Source organism: Hyperolius riggenbachi, chromosome 7 (genome assembly GCF_040937935.1).
Source record: "Hyperolius riggenbachi isolate aHypRig1 chromosome 7, aHypRig1.pri, whole genome shotgun sequence".
Classification (NCBI taxonomy): domain Eukaryota; kingdom Metazoa; phylum Chordata; class Amphibia; order Anura; family Hyperoliidae; genus Hyperolius; species Hyperolius riggenbachi.
This window is the reverse complement of record NC_090652.1, coordinates 41,431,231-41,443,446: the sequence shown is the minus strand read 5'-3', so window position 1 is coordinate 41,443,446 and position 12,216 is coordinate 41,431,231.

Genomic DNA, 12,216 nt, shown 5'->3' with positions numbered 1-12,216 from the left:
CATTCCCTTTTGGGCACTAGCTGCGGCTTGTGTTGTTTGCTGCCCTCCTGGTCGTCCTGGGTTTGCGGAAGTCAGTCTGTCGGCGTACAACTGGCTAGAGGAGGGGGAGGATGTCAATCTCCTCTCTAAAGTCTCCACAAGGGCCTGCTGGTATTCTTCCATTTTGACCTGTCTGGCTCTTTCTTCAAGCAGTTTTGGAACATTGTGTTTGTACCGTGGATCCAGAAGGGTATAAACCCAGTAATTGGTGTTGTCCAGAATGCGCACAATGCGTGGGTCGCGTTCAATGCAGTCCTAGGCCGAAGAGGTCATAGCCTAGGGTCACAAAACCTGTTTATTTGGGCAATTTCAATGGTGGCGAGTCTGACGTACATAAATCGCAGCAATGGCCGTTAGCAACGTCTGAATCTCACGAAATGTCTCATGCAGGTAGAAGACATATTGTTAGACTTGGGCTCCAAAGATGGGTTCCCTACATCTCTGCAAACCAGAGTTACAGGGCTCCAAATTTGGTAAAATCCCCCATAGGCTTTCATTGGGCCTCCTATTTACAGTTCCAAAATCTCACATCTTTTCAAAGGGCAATTACTCAGCAGTGGCAAATTTTCTAGCATTGTAGGGACCCTTAGGGGGAACATGACTGGTGAGTTTCGGGCCCCTAGGCCAAAGGGGTCATAGCCTAGGGTCACAAAAACCTGTTTATTTGGGCTATTTCAATGGTAGTGATGGTGACGTACATAAATCGCAGCAATGGCCGTTAGCAAAGTCTGAATCTCACGAAATGTCTCATGCAGGTAGAAGACATATTGTTAGACTTGGATTCCAAAGATGGGGTCCCTACATCTCTGCAAACCAGAGTTACAGGGGTCCAAAATGGGTAAAATCCCCCATAGGATTTCATTGCCTCCCTATTTCACTTTCCAAAATCTCACATCTTTTCAAAGGGCAATGGCTCAGCAGTACCAAATTTTCTAGCATTGTAGGGACCCTTAGGGGGAACATGACTGGTGAGTTTCGGGCCCCTAGGCTGAAGAGGTCATAGCCTAGGGTCACAAAAACCTGTTTATTTGGGCTATTTCAATGGTATTGATGGTGACGTACATAAATCGCAGCAATGGCCGTTAGCAAAGTCTGAATCTCACGAAATGTCTCATGCAGGTAGAAGACATATTGTTAGACTTGGATTCCAAAGATGGGGTCCCTACATCTCTGCAAACCAGAGTTACAGGGGTCCAAAATGGGTAAAATCCCCCATAGGATTTCATTGCCTCCCTATTTCACTTTCCAAAATCTCACATCTTTTCAAAGGGCAATGGCTCAGCAGTACCAAATTTTCTAGCATTGTAGGGACCCTTAGGGGGAACATGACTGGTGAGTTTCGGGCCCCTAGGCCGAAGAGGTCATAGCCTAGGGTCACAAAAACCTGTTTATTTGGGCTATTTCAATGGTAGTGATGGTGGCGTACATAAATCTCAGCCATGGCCGTTAGCAACGTCTGAATCTCACGAAATGTCTCATGCAGGTAGAAGACATATTGTTAGACTTGGATTCCAAAGATGGGGTCCCTACATCTCTGCAAACCAGAGTTACAGGGGTCCAAAATTGGTAAAATCCCCCTTAGGCTTTCATTGGGCCTCCTATTTACCGTTCCAAAATCTCACACCATTTCAAAGGGCAATGGCTCAGCAGTGGCAAAACTCACCAGTCATGATCCCCCTAAGGGTCCCTACAATGCTAGAAAATTTGGTACTGCTGAGCCATTGCCCTTTGAAAAGATGTGAGATTTTGGAAAGTGAAATAGGGAGGCAATGAAATCCTATGGGGGATTTTACCAATTTTGGACCCCTGTAACTCTGGTTTGCAGAGATGTAGGGACCCCATCTTTGGAATCCAAGTCTAACAATATGTCTTCTACCTGCATGAGACATTTCGTGAGATTCAGACTTTGCTAACGGCCATTGCTGCGATTTATGTACGTCACCATCACTACCATTGAAATAGCCCAAATAAACAGGTTTTTGTGACCCTAGGCTATGACCTCTTTGGCCTAGGGGCCAGAAACTCACCAGTCATGTTCCCCCTAAGGGTCCCTACAATGCTAGAAAATTTGCCACTGCTGAGTAATTGCCCTTTGAAAAGATGTGAGATTTTGGAACGGTAAATAGGAGGCCCAATGAAAGCCTATGGGGGATCTTACCAAATTTGGAGCCCTGTAACTCTGGTTTGCAGAGATGTAGGGAACCCATCTTTGGAGCCCAAGTCTAACAATATGTCTTCTACCTGCATGAGACATTTCGTGAGATTCAGACGTTGCTAACGGCCATTGCTGCGATTTATGTACGTCAGACTCGCCACCATTGAAATTGCCCAAATAAACAGGTTTTGTGACCCTAGGCTATGACCTCTTCGGTCTAGGACTGCATTGAACGCGACCCACGCATTGTGCGCATTCTGGACAACACCAATTACTGGGTTTATACCCTTCTGGATCCACGGTAAAAACACAATGTTCCAAAACTGCTTGAAGAAAGAGCCAGACAGGTCAAAATGGAAGAATACCAGCAGGCCCTTGTGGAGACTTTAGAGAGGAGATTGACATCCTCCCCCTCCTCTAGCCAGTTGTACGCCGACAGACTGACTTCCGCAAACCCAGGACGACCAGGAGGGCAGCAAACAACTCAAGCCGCAGCTAGTGCCCAAAAGGGAATGGTATCGGCAGTGTCCTTGGAGTGGGAAAATTTTCTGACACCCATGCAGCAGCACACAGAACAGCAAGCGTGCAGATCCACCTCCAACACCGATCGCCTGGAGAAGATGGTCAAGGACTACATGTCAGATGGCGTAGCTGTGTTGAACAATCCATCTGCACCCTTCAACTATTGGGTATCGAAGCTAGACACCTGGCACAAACTGGCAATGTACGCAATAGAGGTGCTGGCTTGCCCGGCAGCCAGCGTTATGTCGGAACGCTGTTTCAGTGCTGCCGGAGGCATCGTCACAGATCGGCGGCGTATCCGCCTCTCCACAGAAAATGCAGACCGTCTGACTCAAATTAAAATGAATCAATCCTGGATTGGAAACGACTACGCAACACTCCCCGACCCCAACCAAGTAACATGAACAATGAACATCTGTGATGGGTTAGCGTTTCCGGTCCCTGTTTATTGAACCTCTCATCTGTATTACATTTATGACTGCATGGCGACAAAATGCAAATTGCTATCCGCACGCTTCTTGTCCTCATGCAAGGCCTGGGTTGTTGTGTCTCAAAGCGTGGCCTTCTCCTCCTGCGCCACCCTCCTCCTGTTCCATCACGTGTGCTGCTGCTGGGTTAGCGTTACCGGTCCCTTTTCCTGGAACCTCTTATATGTATTACATTTAGGACTGCATGCCGACAAAAAGCATGTTACCTGTGCAAAGAAAACAGACATTTCCCGCATTTAAAAGACAGTTTTCCCTTTGAAACTTTAAAATCGATTTTCTCAAAAACTATAAGCTCTTTTTGCTAAAAAAAATTTCCCTCTTGTACCCACTCCCAAGGTGCACATACCCTGTAAATTTGGGGTATGTAGCATATAAGGAGGCTTTACAAAGCACGAAAGTTCGGGTCCCCATTGACTTCCATTATGTTCGGAGTTCGGCCATGTTCGGCCCGAACCCGAACATCTAGATGTTCGCCCAACACTACACGTGACCCGTTCGGCCAATCACAGCGATAGCCGAACGTTCGGGTAACGTTCGGCCATGCGCTCTTAGTTCGGCCATATGGCCGAACAGTTTGGCCGAACACCATCAGGTGTTCGGCCGAACCCGAACATCACCCGAACAGGGTGATGTTCTGCAGAACCCGAACAGTGGCGAACACTGTTCGCCCAACACTACTGGGCACCTGCTCCACAGGGCCAGCTCTGTATTTACTGGGCACCTGCTCCATAGGGCCAGCTCTGTATTTGCTGGGCACCTGCTCCATAGGGCCAGCTCTGTATGTGCTGGGCACCTGCTCCATAGGGCCAGCTCTGTATTTGCTGGGCACCTGCTTCACAGGGCCAGCTCTGTATTTGCTGGGCACCTGCTCCATAGGGCCAGCTCTGTATTTGCTGGGCACCTGCTCCCCAGGGCCAGCGCTGTATTTGCTGGGCACCTGCTCCACAGGGCCAGCTCTGTATTTACTGCCCCAGGGCCCATCCTGTATTCATTGGGAACCTGCTCCTCAGATTCCCCAAGCTTGTTACTATTCTTCTGTATTCTGATCTTGTACCTTGTCATTCTGATACCCTGTTGCCGAACCTCGGCTCGCTCTTAGACTCTGCATCTGACTCCTGATTCTGTACCCCGATATTTCTGATACCCTGTTGCCGAACCCTGCTTGTTTATTAGTCTCCGCCTCTGCGTTCTGAATCTGTACTGTATTTGTCCGTGTGTTACGACCTGGCTTGCCTGACTTCGAGAACTGACCTTACTGTTAGAGGCAGTTCCCAGATCTGTTAGTGACACTCTCTCCTAGGTGTCACTCACGTTCTGTCCTTCCTACGCTCCGCCTGACTCCTCCCCCAGGAGAGTCCAGGCCTTCGGAAGGAATCTGTATTGCTGCAGTACTTCATACTGTACGGCACTTGTTTCTGAGGCTTAGTCCTCAAGGTATTACTGTTGCACCAAGCACTTACACTACTCAGGTGTTCAGAGGTTAGCGTTATATCGGATTATCGGAGATACTGCAGATCATCGATAATCGGGTATATTCTGCATTCTCGGTGATACTGCAGTTCACCGGTAATCAGTCCCTCTCTCTGCTACACCGATCGTGACAGAACGACAGGCCCAAAAAAAAACATGGTGACACTTGATGAACGGATCGATGTGTTAACCGCTACTCTTAAGGAGGTTAGGAAAGCGGTTGATACATTACAGACTCAGGTTAACCAACTGACTGAGTCAATTAAGTGTATTTTAAACTCTGCAATTGGTACTATGTAGAGCGGTGAAATAACACTCGGCACTCAGGCCCAGTCCGTGCACTTGAGGGGCAGGCTCTGCACTTGCTTGATGTACTGTAAACACTTCCCCTTTCCCAAGACACTCAAGTGGATGGCATATAGCTGGAACTCAGGGCGTGCACCGGTATCTAATTCTGTGAACAACAGTCTAGTAATGTACATACATGAAGACAGACCGGGCACCAATCCCTTTTACGTTCTTTAATATAGCATCTTGCCAAAAGACATTGCAGTGGTACATTCACATCAATTCACATTGGATGGATCAAACCTGCATAGATGAGTGTCCGGGGAGTGCGGGATGCTGGTGACCAGGGAAAAGGTGGACGGCACTACAGCCGTTTCGCGCCCAGCTGGCGCTTGCTCACGTGCTTGCGTCCTGTGTGATGGCGGCGCCGCGCGGCTTTCCAGATGAAACCTGTAAGCCACGCCTCCGGCGTACGCCACTGGTGTGGAGTGGTAGTGTCAGAGAGGTGAGGGGTGAAGGGGCGGAGACTCGCCATAGCGGCGAGAAACTAGAGTGTGTGTTTAAACGAGCCAGCAGGTTGCTGGCACAGCGTTAAAGGGGCAGTGTGCATTATAAACAAATATGTGCATGTAAGGAACCATGACTATTTAAAACGTGTTACTGACATAGCAAACTGGGTTAAAACATTAGACATAATTGTGCAAAATTGAGTGTCAAACCATCGTGCCAAGTAAGTTAAAGTGCATAAATAAGTGCACCCTACGCGGAAGCACACCTATATTCGCATGGCTGTAACACAGCACATACTGGATCTTCCGCATATCTAGAATTACGTTACACATTATAGACATGTATATTGCATACGTTAAATCCTCCATTTCTATTGATGACCCCACTTTTATCCCCTAAAAACCTTCTCTAAAAAAGACTAGTGGAGGGACTGCTTCTTCAAGAAAACGAATTAAAAGGTGTATTCACCTTATTCCTAAATGAACAACACCAAACATATCCACAAACACAGGAGGCCAGAATAATACCAATCAGCTGGATTATGCCCAGACATAACTGGTATTCCAGTCTAGTTGGGGACATGCCAACACCAGTTGGACGCATGGGGACCCCAAAGGAGTGAACAGGGATACTCGGGGAAGCTTCCCCTGTGTTTTCGGGGGGCGCCCTGGTTTGGTTATTGCCACCAGGCATGGATGACATGCCGCGATTTGGGGTGCCGCCCGCCCACCTCGCACGTCTTCGGGACCCTCTACGTGGTGCTTTCTCCTTTTCCTTCTCTATATGCATGATAATCTCTTCTTCGGGTCCCTATTTTTGGACTTGGCTCCTGGCTCCTTTCACTCGGGTGGTGCTCTCTTGACCCCCCCTTCCCCGGGTATCCCTGTTCACTCCTTTGGGGTCCCCATGCGTCCAACTGGTGTTGGCATGTCCCCAACTAGACTGGAATACCAGTTATGTCTGGGCATAATCCAGCTGATTGGTATTATTCTGGCCTCCTGTGTTTGTGGATATGTTTGGTGTTGTTCATTTAGGAATAAGGTGAATACACCTTTTAATTCGTTTTCTTGAAGAAGCAGTCCCTCCACTAGTCTTTTTTAGAGAAGGGTTTTAGGGGATAAAAGTGGGGTCATCAATAGAAATGGAGGATTTAACGTATGCAATATACATGTCTATAATGTGTAACGTAATTCTAGATATGCGGAAGATCCAGTATGTGCTGTGTTACAGCCACGCGAATATAGGTGTGCTTCCGCGTAGGGTGCACTTATTTATGCACTTTAACTTACTTGGCACGATGGTTTGACACTCAATTTTGCACAATTATGTCTAATGTTTTAACCCAGTTTGCTATGTCAGTAACACGTTTTAAATAGTCATGGTTCCTTACATGCACATATTTGTTTATAATGCACACTGCCCCTTTAACGCTGTGCCAGCAACCTGCTGGCTCGTTTAAACACACACTCTAGTTTCTCGCCGCTATGGCGAGTCTCCGCCCCTTCACCCCTCACCTCTCTGACACTACCACTCCACACCAATGGCGTACGCCGGAGGCGTGGCTTACAGGTTTCATCTGGAAAGCCGCACGGCGCCGCCATCACACAGGACGCAAGCACGTGAGCAAGCGCCAGCTGGGTGCGAAACGGCTGTAGTGCCGTCCACTATTCCCTGGTCACCAGCATCCCGCACTCCCCGGACACTCATCTATGCAGGTTTGATCCATCCAATGTGAATTGATGTGAATGTACCACTGCAATGTCTTTTGGCAAGATGCTATATTAAAGAACGTAAAAGGGATTGGTGCCCGGTCTGTCTTCATGTATGTGAATTTTAAACTCTGTTGCACCAGTGTCACCCCCCTCTGTAATTCAATCTAGAGTACCCTCACCAGGGAAATTCGTAGGGCACCACTCTAGGTTATCTGAATCAGAGAGGACGCGAAGACGCCTAGAGGGTCTTTGCTTCTATTGCGGACAACATGACCATTGGGTACGAGATTGCAGGAAAAAGTCAAGAACATTTTTTTTGGGGATGGTGAGAGGCCCGAGTTCTAAGGAGTCTGCTGCGCCATCCCCGGGAAATACGGGATCTGGTGCTAGTTCAGATCCCGGTCTCCAGAAACCATGTGCTGGTGTATCTGAACTCCTGGTGGGAAGTCTGTCGCTCAAGTCATTCCCTGATTTAGATACCTCCCGTCCGTCTGATAAATCCTTTCCATGTTCACAGTGTAAAGAGGATTTTGTATATTATGCGGATCTCCTCAATCATAGAAAGTTCCACGTACATCCTGCACAACCTATGATTCCTGAGAAATCGCGTTCTGGTGAGAACTCATATAGGGGAAGTATGACCTCACTGGGAGCGGAAAATAGTTTTGAAGAACAGATAGAGAGCTACTATGCGGATAACATTTCCGAACTTTATGAGAGTGATGGCTCTATCTATAGTCATGAATCTGCTGCGCAAGGGTCAAGCTTGCTTATTGCAGCAAATCGAGTTCAGGAGTCTGAAACCGTACAGTCTTCAGCTCCATCATCTGACCAGATTCTAAGTAACCAGAAACCACATTCATGTTCTGAGCAGAAATTAGATCTTGTTAATCATAGTAGGCCCCACTTTAAGGGATACATATATTCATGTTCTAAGTGTGGGGACTCTTTTGTACCGGAGGGACGACCTGTGACTAATGGGAAATCTCACACAGGTGAGAAATTATACGTGTGTCCTGTATGTGAGGAGAAACTTCTCAGTCATGGGAAGTCTCACACCAATGAGAAAACGTATTCATGTTTTGAGTGTGGGGTCCCTTTTGTACCCGAACTACCGCCTGTAGCCCATGGGAGATCTCACACCGGTGAGAAGCGGTACTGGTGTTCTGTATGTGAGGAAGAACTTCTCAGTCATGGGAAGTCTCACTCTGATGAGAAATCACATTAATGTTCTGAGTGTGGGAAATGTTTTAAACATAACATAAATCTTGTCAATCATAGAAACTCACACTGCGGGGGACAGCTTTATTCGTCTTCTGAGTGTGTAACATGTTTTGTAATTAACACTGAACTTCTCAGTCATTGGAAGTCTCACACCGATGAAAAAAAAAACGTATTCATGTTCTGAGTGTGGGAAATGTTTTTCGCCTGATCCACTGGTTGTCACTCATGAGAAATCTCGCACCTGTGAAAGGTTGTATTTATGTTCTGAATGCGAGGAATTTAGTGACTATCACATTTAAGCCTTGTTCCAAAATCCTGAATCTGACACAGGACGGTCCTCGACTTTGGTAGCTGACGTCGCTATCATTGTCTCCTGGGCATCTGTCTGGGGCGTGTCCGGAGTCCACGCCTCGGGGGGGGGGGGGGGGGGGGTACTGTGAGGAAACGCGGAAAGCCGCCGCGTGTGCCAAGAGCTAGGCGGCTGACTCCGCGTCCTACGCGGTGGTTTGCTCGCGTCTGGGTGTGTGGTGGAACGCAGAAAAGCCGCCGCATGTCCTGACAGCAAAGCGGCTGTTTGCATGCAGCAGCGTGTGCTTGGTGTGGCTGGGTCTGTTAGTGCACTTAGGCAGATGGAGAGCTATGCACGCGTGGGCCTGAATCCAGGACCTTTATACTAGCAGGGGAAGTGTCAGCTGATCAGGAAGGTCAGCTGATTCCTGCAGGACTCATGATTGGCTGAATGGTTCGGGCGGGGCAGCAGAGTCCAGCAACTATATATTCTGCTGCTTAGTCAGTTGCTGGTTGCCTGTCGTTGCAATCACATACGTGGGAGCACGCAGACCCTTAGTCAGATCCGAAAGTGTGCCGGGATCAGCTGGAGCTGTAATCCTACACTTAGCTAGATTCTGTTGATAGTCTAAAGTACTAGTTTGATTGTGATTATCTGGTATGACTTTCTGCCTGTCTGACTACACTGTCTCTGTCTTCTGATCCTGTACTTTGTTTGTCTGTGAGTTGCCGACTTGGCCTTCCCGACCCTGAGAACTATCTCTATCGCTAGGAGATAGTTCATGCCTGTATGTGCTGGGCACCTGCTCCATAGGGCCAGCTCTGTATGTGCTGGGCACCTGCCCCACTGGGCCAGCTCTGTATTTACTAGGCACCTGCTCCATAGGGCCAGCTCTGTATTTGCTGGGCACCTGCTTCACAGGGCCAGCTCTGTATCTGCTGGGCACCTGCTCACAGGGCCAGCTCTGTATTTGCTGGGCACCTGCTCCATAGGGCCAGCTCTGTATTTGCTGGGCACCTGCTCCCCAGGGCCAGCGCTGTATTTGCTGGGCACCTGCTCCACAGGGCCAGCTCTGTATTTACTGCCCCAGGGCCCATCCTGTATTCATTGGGAACCTGCTCTTCAGATTCCCCAAGCTTGTTACTATTCTTCTGTATTCTGATCTTGTACCTTGTCATTCTGATACCCTGTTGCCGAACCTCGGCTCGCTCTTAGACTCTGCATCTGACTCCTGATTCTGTACCCCGATATTTCTGATACCCTGTTGCCGAACCTCGGCTCGCTCTTAGACTCTGCATCTGACTCCTGATTCTGTACCCCGATATTTCTGATACCCTGTTGCCGAACCCTGCTTGTTTATTAGTCTCCGCCTCTGCGTTCTGAATCTGTACTGTATTTGTCCGTGTGTTACGACCTGGCTTGCCTGACTTCGAGAACTGACCTTACTGTTAGAGGCAGTTCCCAGATCTGTTAGTGACACTCTCTCCTAGGTGTCACTCACGTTCTGTCCTTCCTACGCTCCGCCTGACTCCTCCCCCGGGAGAGTCCAGGCCTTCGGAGGGAATCTGTATTGCTGCAGTACTTCATACTGTACGGCACTTGTTTCTGAGGCTTAGTCCTCAAGCAGGGCCGTAACTAGGCCCCACCGGGCCCCCCTGCAGATTTTCTGAGCGGGCCCCCCCCCCGGGGCCCGCTCGCGGCCGTTTTGTGGGTGCTGGAGGGGTGGCAGCATGAGGGGAAAGCCTTGCCCACAGTCGGCGGGGAGAGGGGTAGTTCCCCCCTCTCCCTCACCTCGGGGCTCTCCCCTCTGCGCTCCCCTCCAGCTCGTACGTGTCTGTGGGGCTGTGGTGGGCAGCGAGCGGCGGGCAGATACATACCTGCTTCCGTGCGTTCCATCGCCGACTTCTCCCTCTAGCGGCTGACGTCACTTCCGGAAGTGACGTCAGCCGCTAGAGGGAGAAGTCTCCGATGGAACGCACGGAAGCAGGTATGTATCTGCCCGCCGCTCGCTGCCCACCACAGCCCCACAGACACTTACGAGCTGGAGGGGAGCGCAGAGGGGAGAGCCCCGAGGTGAGGGAGAGGGGGGAACTACCCCTCTCCCCGCCGACTGTGGGCAAGGCTTTCCCCTCATGCTGCCACCCCTCCAGCACCCACAAAACGGCCCAAGCGGGCCCCAGGGGGGGGGCAGGGCCCCCCCGCGGGCGCAGGGGCTGCAGGGCCTATTCCTACGCCCCTGTCCTCAAGGTATTACTGTTGCACCAAGCACTTACACTACTCAGGTGTTCAGAGGTTAGCGTTATATCGGATTATCGGTGATACTGCAGATCATCGATAATCGGGTATATTCTGCATTCTCGGTGATACTGCAGTTCACCGGTAATCAGACCCTCTCTCTGCTACACCGATCGTGACAAAAGAATTGTTTTGTTCCGCACCCATTTTGAGACACGTTGACACTTCCTATCCCTTCATCGTAGAGTTGGATGCCTCAGAAGTCGGGGTGGGGGCTGTGCTGTCTCAGCGTTCTGAGTTGCAGGGAAGATTACACCCGTGTGCCTATTTTTCTCGTAGGTTTTCACCAGCAGAGAAAAACTACGATATAGGCAACAGGGAGCTCCTAGCCATTAAATTGGCCTTTGAAGAATCGCGTCATTGGCTAGAAGGAGCAGAACATACGATTACAGTTTACACTGATCACAAAAATTTGGAATACATTGAGGGGGCAAAGAGATTGAGTCCCCGTCAGGCTCGATGGTCACTATTTTTCTCGAGATTCAGATTTGTAATTACGTATACTCCGGGTAGTAAAAACATCAAAGCAGATGCTTTATCCAGATGTTTTGAGCCAGAGACAGCACAGCCCTCAGACCCAGAGACCATCATCCCACAGAAGGTGGTATTGGCAGCCACAGAGACCTGGAGGAACTGGATGGAGACTTTAAGTCCCTTCCAGCAGGATGTTCCAGAGGGAAAGCCTGAAGGGGTCATGTTTGTACCATTGCCGTTTCGGCTCCAGATATTACAGATGTTCCACTCCCACAAAAATGCTGGACATCCTGGGGCCTCCAGAACACATGACCTTGTTGCTAGGTGTGCTTGGTGGCCTTCATTGGCAACTGACTGCAAGGAGTATGTGAGAGAATGTGCAGTGTGTGCAAAAAGCAAACCCTCCCGTCTGGCACCTGTGGGAACATTGCAGCCTTTACCCACCCCGAGTGAACCATGGACCCACTTGTCCATGGATTTTGTGGGTGAACTCCCGAGGTCTGAAGGCATGTCGGTCATTTGGGTGGTAGTCGACAGATTCAGTAAAATGGCCCATTTCGTGCCCCTGAAAGGACTCCCCTCGGCCCAGGAGTTGGCCGATCTTTTCATCATGCACATTTTCCGGCTACATGGCATCCCGGGAAATATAGTGTCAGATCGGGGAGTCCAATTTGGTTCTAAATTCTGGAGGGCATTTTGTCAGCAATTGGGCATGGAACTGTCGTTTTCGTCGGGCTACCACCCACAGAC